This window comes from Felis catus, chromosome D2 (genome assembly GCF_018350175.1).
Source record: "Felis catus isolate Fca126 chromosome D2, F.catus_Fca126_mat1.0, whole genome shotgun sequence".
Classification (NCBI taxonomy): domain Eukaryota; kingdom Metazoa; phylum Chordata; class Mammalia; order Carnivora; family Felidae; genus Felis; species Felis catus.
In genome coordinates, this window is record NC_058378.1 from 51,133,078 (window position 1) to 51,146,492 (window position 13,415).

At 41.5% G+C, this 13,415-nt stretch overlaps 1 protein-coding gene across 16 annotated transcripts in view; it reads right to left on the reverse strand.

Annotated features, from left to right (window-relative positions):
• Positions 1–13,415, reverse strand: part of HTR7 (5-hydroxytryptamine receptor 7) — a 139,628-nt gene that overhangs the window by 11,382 nt on the left and 114,831 nt on the right. The window contains exon 11 of one of the 16 annotated variants that reach the window (XM_045040394.1): positions 5,345–5,554. The exons of the other annotated variants lie outside the window; for them this stretch is intronic. The gene's annotated coding sequence lies outside the window, so the exon portion shown is untranslated. Of the gene's footprint in view, positions 1–5,344; positions 5,555–13,415 lie in introns of those variants that run through there. 16 annotated transcript variants of the gene reach the window in all.

The window sequence follows — 13,415 nt, forward strand, 5'->3', positions numbered from 1 at the left end:
CATCACAGCATCACACTGAGAGGGACTGAGAGTCTACTCCTCCTGAACAAGCCATCTGAAGCAGGAAGCCTCCAGAACCAGAGCCCGAAGAAGAAATGATATAATTGGTCTCAGTTTTTCCTATCTGAAGCCCACACACATGCCCACACTGCAACACACAGCCTCTGGCTTACACACCTGACATTTCCCTACCCACTGGGAGCTCCGTACCTCAAACAAGTCACTGTAACTATGGAGAGTGACTTCTCAGGCATATATCCCAGACTGAAAAATATGTGCAGGCCAGAGGCAGCTACCCTCTCTGCCCAGGGAGCTCAGAGCGCCCCCCTCACCAGCAAAGTCAAACTGAACTGCCATCCAGCTTTTCCTGGAGGGCACTGACTTATCCATAATGAAACTTTCCAGGTCCTTAGCCTCCCATCCTGTCATGAGAATCCTGTCATTTCCACACCATTGACTGGAGCTTAAATGCTGCTTTGGGTATAGAAGAAAAAGAAGTAAAGCTGGAAGAATATTCAGCAGCCATCTCCTCAGGCAGTTATGAACACTCAGCTATAAGGATGCTGTCTGGCTTCCCAGAGAAGAAAGGGGAAAGAGGAAAGACAAAAACATTCAAGACTTGTCAAACTCCAGAGTTCCTTCAGTAAGAACTTTCTTTCCACAGTGACAACAAATGCAGGCTACACCAAAGACTTTTCATTTTTCCTAATATGCCCTGAGCAGTTCTCAAGCTGTTGCCATTGAGCGACTCAAATGTTTTCTAATGCACAAGCACATTTATAGTAATTAGACGTGGGGTAGTTCTTTCCGTTCCAGAACCTTCATGCTGGAGCCTAGTGGACGAAGTCTGGCAGAGTCTTCTCAGTTACAATGGCTACTCTCTTGTGCCATCTCTTTTTTCAAGAGGGAGGTAAGATGGGGGTACAGTGACAGGCTAGTACCAAACCCAGGGTGGGGGCCCTCTGAAGCCCAGAGAGGGAGAGCGGTGCCAGGGACCACCCTCTGCTCAGCACCACAGCAGGGCAGAGCTGCAGAAAGGGAAAGGGAAAGAGAAGAGGAAAGATGGACAGAAGGTTCCTTGGAGACTTTCCTGTTTCACCTCAGGGTTGCCCAAAGGTGATCTGCCACACCGGATTCCTTAGCAAGGCAAGAGGTAGAGAAGCTGTTTGTGAAGTGATCACATGTGCTCCTAACCCCATGTGGCTTCCTCAACCTTGAGGCAAACACAGATACCTACACCTCCTATATATAATTTGCTGTCCTAGCCAAGACTATTCCCAAAGATTAAATTTAACATATATCATAAAAATAGTACATATTCAGAGTAAAATCTTCAATTATGCAGAATGGTACACGGTGAAAAGTAAAATCCCTCTCCCTATTCCTCGGTGAACGTGGCCACAGGCAACCACACTCCATGGTTTACTTTATATCCTTCAAGAAATAATTTCTGCACATGTGGGGCACCCGGGTGGCTCAGTCTGTTACGCCAAATGGGGTCAAGACTGAGTCTTGATTTTGGCTCACAGTTGGTGAATTTGAGCCCCATGTTGGGCTCTGCACTGACAGTGCAGCTTGGGATTCTCTCTCTCCCTCTCTCTCTGCCCCTCCCCTGCTTGCACACACTCTCTCTGTCAAAAAATAAATAAATAAATAAAAATAGAAAGAAAGAAAGAAAAAGAAAAAGAAAAAGAAAAAGAAAAAGAAAAAGAAAAAGAAAAAGAAAAAGAAAAAGAAAAAGAAAAAGAAAAAGAAATGAATGGGGTGCCTAGGTGGCTCAGTCCAGTCGGTTAAGTCTGACTTCAGGTCAGGTCATGATCTCACAGTTAGTGAGTTCGGGCCCGCACCCGGCTCTGTGCTGACAGCTCAGAGTCTGAAGCCTGTTTCAGATTCTGTGTCTCCCTCCTTCTCTGCCCCTCCTCCACCCGCACACTGTCTCTTTCTCTCTCTCTCTCTCTCTCTCAAAAATAAACATTAAAAAAAGAAATGATTTATATCCATGTAATTAAATCTGTATATAATACTTTTTTTAAATATTCAAATGGGAATCACACAAAGCATACTGTTCCATCGCTTGCTTTTTAAACTCAATATACGTGGACATTTTTCCGTGTCAGTATACTCGGATCTAATTCATTCTTCTTAAGAACTGAATATTGTTTGGGCAGACTATAATTTAATGAGCCCTCTCGTTCGTTGCCATTAGGTAACTTCCAGTCATTTGTTATTACAAGCCATGTTGAGGTTAAATTATTTGTACCTATATCTTTGTGTACCTGTGGCAGCATACTTTTATAAGTGGAATCTTTGGCTTAAAAAGGATGCACATTGCAAATTTAGATAGATGAAGTCATGTTGCTCTCAACAATAATTGAAAGCAAAATGTTGGCTTTTCCACATCCTTGCGAGCATGCAGTATTTGCCAGTAGGTGAAAATTGTATTTTTTTACTTTTCATTTCTTTAATTATGAATAAAATTAAGAACACCCCCACTCACAAATCCTAAGTGTGCATTTATAACGCCCTGGTTGTACGCACACAGATACATACCCAGAAACACATTTCCTTCGTGAACTACCTATTTGTATCTTTTCCTCATTTTCTCTTGGATTGCTCATTACTCTTCTTGTAAGAATATACACATGTATTTATGAAATTACTCTATCTTTATCATATACATTCACAATTTTTCCTACTTCAGCCTTTGAACTGTTTGTACTTTTTTGCAGTATTGTTACAACACTGAAGTTTTCACATCATTAAAAACATAACCCAATTTATTAACCTTGTACTTTATAACTTCTGGGTTTTATGTCAGACCCCAAGAGGTTCCCCACTCTAAATTATTTTTTAAATTACAGGTATTTTCTTCCAGCACTATTATTATTCAATTCTTTAAAAAAAATTTTTTTTAATGTTTATTTATTTTTGAGAGAGAGAGAGCAAGAGTGAGAGAGAGAGTGCAAGCAGGAAGGGGCAGAGAGAGAGGAAGACACAGAATCTGAAGCAGGCTCCAGGCTCTGAGCTGTCAGCACAGAGCCCGATGCAGGGCTCAGACCCATGGATCGTGAGATTATGACCTGAGCTAAAGTTGGATGCCCAACCGACGGAGCCATCCAGGCGCCCCATTACTCAATTCTTTAAGTGTGTTTTAATCATTTGCAATTTACACTGGTGTAGGACATAAAGTAAGGAACCAACTGTACACTATTCTTAAATTTGCAGTTGTTCAAATGTAATTTATTACAAAATCCAATTTTGGCTTATTAATTCCAAATACTATCCTACATGTCAAATTCAAAACATATGCAGGTTATTTCTAGACTCAGTAATCTGTTTCGCTGATTTGCTACTTGTACCTTGATTATAAGCTGATTTAATTACTCCAACTTTATTGTGCCTTTCAATATCTGGTAGGGCTAGTCTTTCTTCATAACTCTTCTTTCGTATGTTTTATTTTCAAGCTGGAAAAGTTGCAAGCAGACTGTCTCTTCAAAGGCGGTGGGTTGGGTTTGCTTTGCGGGGTGAGCGTTCTTCTCTTCCATGAAAAGCCACCTGAGTAGATCCTAGGGTTATGCAGTACCCACCCATAGCCCTAAACATGCACCTAAACACCTAAAATGCAAACGCAGATGTACTCTGTTCCATCGCAAGCCAAAGGCTCTGTTTAGAAATGTCAAGTGGGCAGATTTTTAAAAAACAGATGTAGCTTTCTACAGTTTATATAGCCAACAGAGAAATGTTTCTTCTCTGAGTGTGGAATTTTAATGTCCTATTCATACACACGAGTGCATGTGGGACATGAATGCATGTGGCCAAGTAATGTGTCTCTCTCGGCTGCAGAGATGGGATGGAAGAGCCAGCATCCAAGAGAGGTCTGTCTGGAGTCCTGATGCTCTCCTCACCCTACAGTGCCACCAAGAATGTCAAAAAAAGAACAGGCTGGGACTGGTGCAGCCCATCCCGGGCCTCGGCTCTTTATCTCATAATTGGCGTCATGGACAATGAAACACCCTGAATTAGGAAAATGTATTATTGTTAAGCTTCAGAGTTCTGATTCATTCCAGAGTTTTCTGAGAAAACTGTAGAGGCTGCTTTTAGGCAACACGCTTGAGCAACAGAAACTTGAGCAATGCAAAAAGGCCTAGGGCGACCACTGACCACTGAACTGAACACAAACGGTCTCGTTAAGTGGCCACCTGGAAACAACCCTAGGCCCTAAGAGACCAGTTATAACCAGGTACAGTTCCTAAGATTACCAAAAAGGGAAAATTCTATCCCCGTCCTCCCTCCCTCCATCCTATAACTGTGGCCCCTCACCACTCCCTCATGGCAGACAGTCTCTCCTTTGCTGTCCTGCCTGTGGCTCCCTGGTGGTGTACTCATTCAGTCAACTTCTGTCTCTTTTGTTCTGCCTTGGGTGAATTCTTTCACTGCCGGTACCTCCAGCTTCCACCCAATCGGGTCACCCCACCTTTGGGGGCCCCCATCTGATTGGGAAAGATAGCACAAAAACCTTATTCCTGTGGCCTCTTCCCTTCAATGAATGAATATTCCCAGTCATCCTTGAAAGGCGTGGGGAAACATGGATGCTTGGGGACCTTTAGCGTTTGGGGGCCTAGACTCCAGTTAAGAGAGATGTGCTAGAGGGCACTGCCCTGGGGGTGGTTAAGCAGCAGGCTGGGGGCTACACTGGAGGGGGAGTTGGGGAAAGAGGTACACCTTGTAGTTGACCTCATGAAGGGGCTTTGAAGGCCGCCGTAACTAACATTCTTTTTGTATCCTCTTTGCTGTTATTTTCTTCTGAAACCTTCATAAAACCTTCAAGCCTTAAAGCCTTACAAGCCTTCATAAAGCTTTGGACCATCTAATAGGCGATTATGGGGGATTAAGGGACCTGACTGTGCCCACCTGGGGGAAAATAGTCAAGAGGCATCCAGCTAGAGGGGATGAGATCTATGGAAGCAGTGGGTTCAGATGAGTTGGCAGAAAATACACGGACAGAGGACAGAGAGCAGCAACTGGATGGTTGAAGTGGCAAAAACTGTGACCAGTTTCTGTCCTATAAGCATCTTGCAGGGAATCCCAGAAATACCTACATAGGGAACCATGGAATACACTGGAATTTCCACAGACAAATTTGGTTACTAAGGGAGACCTGTCACCTCGTATCTATTAAAGAAGGGCCATTTCTACAATGAATGTTTAACTTTTTGTAAACTCTGGTTTTCATGCTTAAGGTGGAGGCATCCTTTTACCCGTTAAACTAAATTTTTCACATAGGCCAGCTTGTGTCTAGGCCTCACCCAACTGACACAGTTTTCAAATAGTCCAGTACATCCTATCAAGGCAGGAAGATTCTTTATCCTAAACAAACAAAAATTAAAATCCAGCTTATCAAGGTAGTTACCCCAATCCTACTCTTAGCAGATTGAGGACTCTTGGTAGCAACCTTGGCTGGTGAGCAGGGAGAGGCCCCAGTGATGGACAGCTCTGGCATTTCCTCGTGGATACATATGGCCTGTGGAGAAGGACTTGGCTCTTCCAGATGTTGCTAAATAAAAATAATCACAGAATTGAGGTTCCTATGAGCCCACATTATCCTCTCCCTCTAATCCCCACAACCTAGTTCAGTAGGTCTAACCTCTGAGCCATCCACGCTGCCCTTAGACTGGCTCTTGAGTCCTTGTTTCAATACAAGCTTCCTTTGATAGTCCTTCGAAATCAATTTAAACCGGATATAAATTTGGATTTTTTTTAATGTTTATTTATTTGAGATGGAGGGGGGGAGGGACAGAGAGAGAGATACACACACACAGAATCCAAAGTTGGCTCCAGGCTCCAAGCTGTCAGCACAAAGCCCGACGCAAGGCTTGAACTCAAGAACCATGAGATTATGACCTGAGCCAAAGTCAGGCACTCAACCGAGTTATCCCATGAAAAACCCATGAAAAACCAGGTATCCCATGAAAAACCATCTTTTGACTCAGGTGTCTCTAGTCCCATGAGTTCACTGATCCATTTAATACACATTTAGTGAGCATGTGTCTAGTGTATTCACAACTCTATACCACAGCTAATAGAGATAATGATACTATTAGCTCTCGTTTTAATAAAATTTTTATTTTTTAAATAATTTCCAAATGCATTACTCACCTAATCCTAAGTAGAAGAAATGCCTGTGCCTTAAAAGAAATGTGGACACCTGAGGAAACTATATATTCCATGTCAATGTAAAAATACAGTAAATTTTATAATTTCCATTATGTTTTATAAAATAAGAAAATCAACATGAGGTCAGCTTAACCTCAGATTCTTAGAGGGGCCTAACTCAGAGTAGTTCTTTTTTTTTTTTTTTTTTAATCTTGGGATAAACCTGACTGAATTTTTTAAAAGTTTTTTTTTTTCATAGAATCACAGTATGGAAATTTTGGAAGATGAAAAATAAAACACCCCTGTTCTAACTGATATTATTAGCACACATAAGAAAAAAAAATAATGAAATGGAATATATACTGGAGTGTTTCCTTCCATTAATTTTTTAAGATATGCCATATATACATATATAAAACAATACATACAGTTTTAACTATATATATAACCATATATATATATATACAAAGCTATATCTATAGTTTTTTTAATATTTTTAATGTTTATTTAATTTTCTTAATGTTTATTTATTTTAGAGACAGAGAGACAGAGCACAAGTGGGGGAGGGGCAGAGAGAGCTGAAGACAGAATCTGAAGCAGGCTGCAGGCCCTGAGCTGTCAGCACAGAGCCTGACGTGGGGCTCGAACCCACAAACCATGACATCATGATCTGTGCTGAAGTCAGACACTCAACCGACTGAGCCACCCAGGTGCCCCTGTTTATTTGTTTTTGAGAGAGAGAAAGAGTGACAGCAGGGGAGGAGCAGAGAGAGAGACACAGAGTGAAGCCAGTTCCAGGCTCTGAGCTGTCAGCACAGAGCCTGACACAGGGCTCGAACTCACAAACTGGGAGATCATGACCTGAGCCGAAGTTAGATGCTTAACCGACTGAGTCACCCAGGCACCTTTATAGTTTTAACTAACGTTAGGGCATAAATATTTATATGCTGCTACAGAGTGTTTATAACCATCATTTTAATATTTTTATCCTGTTGCAGTGGGTGGATATATGACAATGTATCATATAACCGCTGCTCTGTTACTAGACATACAAAGTTTTCTAACTTTTCAACTATTCTGAGCAAAGTAGTCTTCCCATATTATTGTTTCTTTAAGGTAGTTCTCTATAGGAAACTTATTTAATTTTTTTAATATGAAATTTATTGTCAAATTGGTTTCCATACAACACCCAGTGCTCATCCCAACAGGTGCCCTCCTCAGTGCCCATCACCCACTTTCCCCTCCCTTCCACCCCCCATCAACCCTCAGTTTATTCTTAGTTTTTAAGAGTCTCTTATGGTTTGGCTCTCACCCTCTCTTTTTTTTTTCCCTCCCCTCCCCCATGGTCTTCTGTTAAGTTTCTCAGGATCCACATAAGAGTGAAAACATATGGTACCTGTCTTTCTCTGTAGGACTTATTTCAGTTAGCATATCACTCTCCAGTTCCATCCACATTGCTACAAAAGGCCATACTTCATTCTTTCTCATTGCCAAGTAGTATTCCACTGTGTATATAAACCACAATTTCTTTATCCATTCATCAGTTGACGGACACTTAGACTCTTTCCACAATTTGGCTATTGTTGAGATTGCTGCTATAAACATTGGGGTACAAGTGCCCCTATGCATCAGTACTCCTGTATCCCTTGGGTCAATTCCTAGCAGTGCTATTGCTGGGTCATAGGGTAGGTCTATTTTTAATTTTTTGAGGAACCTCCACACTGTTTTCCACAGCGGCTGTACCAGTTTGCATTCCCAACAGTGCAAGAGGTTCTGGTTTCTCCACATCCTCTCCAGCATCTACAGTCTCCTGATTTGTTCATTTTAGCCACTCTGACTGGTGTGAAGTGGTATCTGAGTGTGGTTTTGATTTGTATTTCCCTGATGAGGAGCGACGTTGAGCATCTTTACATGTGCCTATTGGCCATCTGGATGTCTTCTTTAGAGACATGTATATTCATGTCTTCTGCCCATTTCTTCACTGGATTATTTGTTTTTTGGGTGTAGGAAACTTATTTTAAATAATCTATCTTCTCTTAAGTTTGGGCTTTCTTGCTGAAACTATGGTATATTCTTGCCAATTAAGGTGATTAAAATCTTAAAGACTTTTGTTGCAACTATTACTTAAATCTACATTCTTTCTTGAGTGACTGACACTTCTCTACAATTTTTTCTGACTGCTTTGTTCCTCTCAAGGTAAACAACATATTTTTCTGTCCATTTTTGTTACACAAATGCGGAACCATGAACATCACTGAGACACTCGAAAATAAAAGTTGTACTTTCTTTAAGAATTAAACATTAAAAAAAATGGATCAGTGGTGATACCAGTGTTTTCTCTGGGCTTGAATGAAAGAACAAAACATATTAGACCTGTGGAATCACTTCAGCCCTGTGAAGACAGATTTAGGAACACATTTTCTTAAGTAATATAGTGGATTTGCTTCAGCTTCTATTTGTTTCGTCTGCCCCCACCTCCCGGCCTCAAGCCTGTTTGCATGAAAACAAGAAATGTTTCTGATTTCCCATGTGCCTTACACCATTCTGCTATTCTTTTATTTATTTATTATTTTTTTTTAAGTTTTTTTCAACATTTATTTATTTTTGGGACAGAGAGAGACATAGCATGAACGGGGGAGGGGCAGAGAGAGAGGGAGACACAGAATCGGAAACAGGCTCCAGGCTCTGAGCCATCAGCCCAGAGCCTGACGTGGGGCTCGAACTCCTGGACCGCGAGATTGTGACCTGGCTGAAGTCAGACGCTTAACCGACTGCGCCACCCAGGCGCCCCTGCTATTCTTTTAATTAATCAGTCCTCTTGAAGTTACCTTGTCCATTCCTCCCACATTGTTCTAATTCTATGCACAGATCCCGTAGTTGAGCTCTTCACAGTGCTTGCTAGCATCCCATTGGTGGTAGATTTTACAAGAGAAAGCAAATCGAGGCTTCTGTCACATTTATGTTATCTCTTCACCCAGCATGTGGCTTGAACTCACAACCCCAAGACCAAGAGTCCAATGCTCCATGGACAGAGCCAACCAGGCGCTCCTACCTACTTCCGTTACATGTAAAGTTTCATTTTATGCTTCCTGTGGGTTCTCTGCAGTAACTCCTAGACACTTTCTTCTTGCAGGGAATTTTGGTGCAGATCATTTGAAAAGTGGTAGCATGTGCAATTATGGCAGAAACAAAAGCTACGGGACCAAATCCCTCTAGCCAAAAAGAAGAAAAGGTCCACAGGATGTATACATTTTAAAATGCCTCAGTATACATTGAGGAGGGCACTTGTTGGGATGAGCACTGCGTGTTGTATGTAAGCGATGAACCACGGGAATCTACCCCCAAACCCAGAGCACACTCGACACGCTGTATGTTAGCCAGCTTGACAATAAATTATATTTTGAAAAAAATTTAATAAAAAAATGCCTCAGTATAAATTTCAGCATGTCAAATATAACCAGGAGTACTTCATAAGACTGGTTAGCTATTTAAGCTCTATATACAAAGAATGTTGGAAAAATTACAAACAAATATGTTAAGGTCTTTTGTGTTCGATGTTGTTACAAAAGAAATACATGTTCACACACAAAAAATTCAAAATTCACAGAAAAGCACAAAGAAAAAAAATAAAATCCACCAGTAATAATTTAATCCTTTTTGTCAAGAGAACCACACTGTTCAAATTATAGGTATTTAAATAAAACTGGAATCATGCTCCACATCATGATCTCCAATCATGCTTTTTTCAATTAACAGTATCCTGGGAATAATTTTCTGTGTTATTGTGTTCTAAAACATGACTTTGGTCTTATTCTATATACGAATATACCACAGGTTAGCTAATTCCTGTTTTTTAGCAGTTGTGGGTTTTTTTTTCTATTATAAGTAACTGCAATTGTGACTTTACATAATTTTTTGCACATTTGTTATTATTTCCTCAGGAGACATTTTTGGAAAAACTCCTATTTTCACTAACCAGAATATAAAAATAATTTTAGGGCCACCCAGGTGGCTCAGTTGGTTGGGCGTCCAACTTCAGCTCAGGTCATGATCTCCCGGTTCATGAGTTCAAGCCCTGCGTCCGGCTCTGTGCTGACAGTTCGGAGCCTGGAGACTGCTTTGGATTCTGTGTCTCCCTCTCTCTCTGCCCTGTCCCTGCTCATACTCTGTCTCAAAATTAAATAAAACATTTAAAAAAATTTTTAAATAATTTTAGAGATTTTTAAATCTCTAATGTAAATGTTAGGAAATATTGCTGAGTTGCCCATAGAGGACTTTTCCTTCTTTTATTTAAAAAAAAAATTTTTTTTTAACATTTATTTATTTCTGAGACAGAGAGAAACAGAGCACGAACGGGGAGAGGGTCAGAGAGAGAGGGAGACACAGAATCGGAAACAGGCTCCAGGCTCTGAGCTGTCAGCACAGAGCCCGACGCAGGGCTCGAACTCGTGAACCACCAGATCATGACCTGAGCCGAAGTCAGACACTTAACCGACTGAGCCACCCAGGCGCCCCGGACTTTTCCTTCTTTTAATCTGTGAAAATGCACTACATATATTCCTTCCTACATTTAAATTTTTTTTAAAATTCAAGTGTGATATTGTTTACCAATTTCTAAAATGATCTAAGTGTGCCTATGTATCCATCCATCAGTCCCTTTACACATTTAATCTTTTTATTTCTGTAAAAGTTTTTACTAGAAAGATGGCATTTCGTCCCAACATGCTAACACGTGGAAGATGGCCACAGTTCATGTCAATCTTAATCCTTAACCCCTTCACTCAAAGCTCTCCCAGAAAGGCACTCTTAGATTACAATGGAAAATTACTACTTCTGATTGAAAAAAATAATCATAAAGACTTTTAGACTCTATGGTGGTCAGCTAATAGTTTAGCTGCCCAGCATCCCATCCTCTCTTGGTCTATTTAATATTTTTGTTGCGGGGCAGGGCTAACAACACCTCCCTCATTTCATCTGATGATAGTGCAGCTGCCAGTCAGCATCCTGTTCCTGTCACAGTGATTCATTTGTCCCTTCAGCAATTATTAAGCACCTACTTTGTGCCATGTACTATTCTAGGATCTTAAAATTCAGCAGTGAGCAAAAGTAAAAATGTTCCTGCTTTCTTAGAGCTTAGATCTGTACCAGGGAGAAGCTTAGCATGTCTGACTCCATATTGTTTCTATCTCCCGGGTGCTGTGACCTACAGCTTAGAAACTTCTGATGGGCCCTCCACATAGGCATGTTAATCACTGAAGGAATTTTGCTTACAGCTAAGATTTGTGAAAACTGCTTCCCCCCCCCCCACACCCCGAAACCTACCTCTCTTGGGGAAATAAGGAAGTACATGCAGAAATGACTAGGCTATGTCTAAGATTTACAGGAACAACATGACCAGATGTCTGTACACAAAGATCAATTGACCAAGGACAAAGAAGTTACGTGACTTTCCTCAGAAGTCTACAGATATTAATCACCCATTGACTCAACCCTCTCCCGCTTCCCCCTTTTGCTGACATAAAAGAAGGTTAAATTTCATTGTTAGAGGACATGGTTGTTTGGGACAGTAGTCTGCCATTTCCTTGGTATGCTGGCTTTCCACATAAAGTTGCTTTCCTTGCCCCAACATCTTGCCTCTTGACTTACTGGTCTGTTATATGGCGAGCAGAGGAGCTTGGACTGGTTAGAGACCGTAGTTGGAAGAGTTGGCCAAGTTAGACCAAATGGAGTTACTTTCCAGAATTTTATATGCAGACAGTGAAAAAATGTTCTTTCCAATTGAGAGCTATAAAGGTACTATTTACTTACTGACTTACTCACTTATTTTAAGCTCTACACCCAACATGGGGCTTGAACTCACAACCCCAGGATCAAAAGTCACATGTTTGACTGACTGAGCCAGCCAGGTACCCCTAAAGATACTATTTTAGAGCTCGCAGCAGCTATGTCCTCTCCGCCATGTGAGGGCACCAGAAGAATGAAGCCAAGAAGTACCGTAGAAGCAGAGAACAAACTGCTGGAGAGCCAGGGTCCTTGAGCTGTTTTGCATCCCCAGACCCAAGCCTGTGCTTCTCGGTTACAAGACACAGTTTGGTGCCCCCTGCCTTTTAGTCCTTAACCTATTTATCTAACACAGACTCTGGTCACACATCTCAGAACGTGGGATCTGGGAGTGCTAAGAAGCCGGCAGCAGGAGAGGAGACGCTAAGCTTATGTTTACGTTTTTCTTCTTTCTTTGCTCTAGCAGTACTTCACTTCAGTATTTTACCTCCCCACACATTTGATTCATCCAACAAACATTTATTCAGCAATTGCTGTGCATCAGATAGTCTTCAAGGTGCTAAGGACACAGCACATAAACAAAACACATAAAAATCCCTGTCCTTAGAGAGCTCAATTTCTAGCTAAACAAATCGAACTAACAGAGTGGTGATACAAAAAAACAAGCAGGAAATGAGACTAGGATGTTGAGAAAGGGGAGATAAGAGATTGTTAGGTTATGAAGAAGAGCCTGGGAAGGCCTTATTTTTTTTTTTCAACGTTTATTTATTTTTGGGACAGAGAGAGACAGAGCATGAACGGGGGAGGGGCAGAGAGAGAGGGAGACACAGAATCGGAAACAGGCTCCAGGCTCTGAGCCATCAGCCCAGAGCCTGACGCGGGGCTCGAACTCACGGACCGCGAGATCGTGACCTGGCTGAAGTCGGACGCCTAACCGACTGCGCCACCCAGGCGCCCTGGGAAGGCCTTATTTTTAAGGAGTAGAGGGTGAAGCAGAGACTGAAGCTGAAGTGGGAATAAACCTTGGGAAAGTTGAGGGACTGTGATTAGGAAATAGGGAGGAACAGTCCAGCAACACTGTGACACTGCACAGAGAAGTCAGCTCTTAGTGTCCAGTCCGTGGAAAGATTTAATTTTAAATAAGAAGGAATGTGAGGGAAAAGGGAAAAGGTGTTAAAGGCTATCACAGACTTAGTTTACCCTGTTCTTTTAATACAGAGATAAAATGTTATAAGAGTGGAACGTCAAAAATTATCTTTTTAGCATACTTAATAAGGCATTCCCATCTAAGTCTCTATTGGTTTCCAATCCACCTTCCCCACCAGTGTCCTTGCCTGAAGAGTCACTGAGGGATCAGAGAGAGTCCAGATTCCATTGGATTGAAATCTAAAGTGAGGTGTCCTCCACTGAGATGCCAGGAGACACTAATGCCATAAAATCAGGAAACATCCACAACTTCAGGGACAGATAGACACTGTTAG